This window comes from Cebus imitator, unplaced genomic scaffold (assembly GCF_001604975.1).
Source record: "Cebus imitator isolate Cc_AM_T3 unplaced genomic scaffold, Cebus_imitator-1.0 Scaffold134, whole genome shotgun sequence".
NCBI classification, from domain to species: domain Eukaryota; kingdom Metazoa; phylum Chordata; class Mammalia; order Primates; family Cebidae; genus Cebus; species Cebus imitator.
Genome location: NW_016107449.1, coordinates 3,302,056 through 3,304,158, shown reverse-complemented (window position 1 = coordinate 3,304,158; position 2,103 = coordinate 3,302,056). Strand labels below are relative to the sequence as shown.

General features: G+C 47.5%; 1 pseudogene; it reads left to right on the top strand.

Moving 5' to 3' along the window:
• Positions 1–220: 220 nt before the first annotated feature.
• Positions 221–696, top strand: LOC108313209 (annotated as a pseudogene).
• Positions 697–2,103: the final 1,407 nt, after the last annotated feature.

Here is a 2,103-nt window from a genome sequence, read left to right as displayed (position 1 = left end):
GTTGTTGTGCAAGAATTCTACAAATGAGAAATATTGACTTGTATACTTGATTGAGGGGCTGATACTTGCAACTCCTAGTTAACACCCTGGGCTTCTTTTTTCAACACACTCTTCATCTTTACAAGACAGGGAACAATTCTGTTGGACAAACAACAGAGGGCTGAAAACAATTTTAGAGCAAGTTATACTCTGTGCTTAAAAATGCACAGAAGCGAGATTCTACTTAGCCTGGGGCCTGGTGGCTGGGCTGATTGTCTCCTTTCCAATCGGAGGTCTCTGCTGCCAACATGCTCCGCCACATCTTAGGTCAGGCCAAGAAGCATCCGAGCTTGATCCCCCTCTTTGTGTTTATTGGAGCTGGAGGTGGTGGACAGCCCTGTATCTCTTGCGTCTGGCATTGTTCGATCCAGATGTTTGCTGGGACAAAAAGAATAACCCAGAGCCCTGGGACAAACTGAGTCCCAATGATCAATACAAGTTCTACTCAGTGAATGTAGATTACAGCAAACTGAAGAAAGAACGTCCAGACTACTAACTGAAATGTAAAGCTGCTTTAAAATGAAGGTCTTCCAGAAGCCATCTGCACAATTTTCCACTGAACCAGGAAATATTTCTTCTCTAAATGCATGAAATCATGTTAATGTAATCTATTGGTGATTACACTGAATAACAAATAACTAAAACTTGAAAAAAAAATGCACAGAAGCAGAATGAGAGGGTTTCAAGATGGTACCTAGGTGTATCGATTACCCACCTCTTCCATGGCCAGAAGCCAAAATAGTGAGTAGATAATCACACTTCAAATAGCTAATCTAAGAGAGAACATTGGGAGTCAACAGAGCAGTGATGGAAAACACTGAAATAAAAAAAGAAAGGAAAGTGAGGTGGCCTGTTCAATCAGGATCAGCTATGAGTCTTGAGAGGATCCCTAGTGTAGGGAAAGGGTAAAGGGCACACATTCCCATGGTTGACTCCTTTAATCCTTGCCATGGGAGAGCCCCAACCCTTGCAGGCTCTGAGTCTAACATAGGGAGCTGCCTGAAGACTGCGTGAAGACATTTCTGTAGAGAGGGAGCTCATGCTAGGTCTCACAAACCCCAAGTCTTAAGCAACTGAAGAACAGCCTTATCTTGAGACCCCAGCTCCCACCAGACTGGGTTTTGTGGCCCTTGCAAGGGCTGAGGTGGCAGTCTTTGGCATTAATTTTGCTGCCCCATCAGAGAAGCAGCTGTTCATTTACACATGCCTAAGGAAAAATTCCACTACCTGTAATCACCACTTTCACTGTGGGATGCTGCAGCATGAGCAAAAGCATGAGCAAAGCTCATGTCTCCAGCTTCCTGCCTATGGCTGCTCCTAAAGAAAGCAACTCTGTACCTCCCAGTAACAGGGCCACAGCACAGCCACTGCCACACTGACCTGAGCATTCTGCCAGCAGCTGAGGGATTAACCCAACCATGCTTATCACAGGTAGTGCCTGCATGTACCACTGGGGAGCCTGCGAACAGGTCTACCTGGCCTAACTCTACTTTCCATCCCTTGGCCAGAGCATACTGTCTGTGGACCTGGGGATCACCCAGCCCATTCTACCATGGGTGGCACCTGAGCAATTCTCCTGGGGTCTGAGATCAAGCCCATGCAAGTAGCCACTACCACCACAGCTGACCACCTAATTGCTTCACCTGAGGAACTGGGGACCAGTTCGTCCAACCCATGACAGCCACTGCCTATATCAGCACAGACTGCTTGGGTCCCAGGTTGTCCAACCACTGCTACTGCCTTTGACCATATCACACCAGCTGCCTAAGGGATCAAGAACCTGCTCAACTGCCCAACCCACTGCTCACATTCCCAGCACACAAACAAGCCATCTGGAGGCTGAATAATTGGGGTGTCTGGACTCAGTAACACCGGTGTCAGCATGTGCCACTCTGGAGCTCAAGGACAGTCACACTTAGTTCACTGCTGACACCACTGGGGCTTGAGGACTGGCCTATTTGGCATTCCACTTCCTCACAAAACTTCACCACACCCTCCATTAACAACTACACGCTAAGCTGCCAAGAAATTCTAGACATGACTGATGCTGTTCGCAGCTGAAGA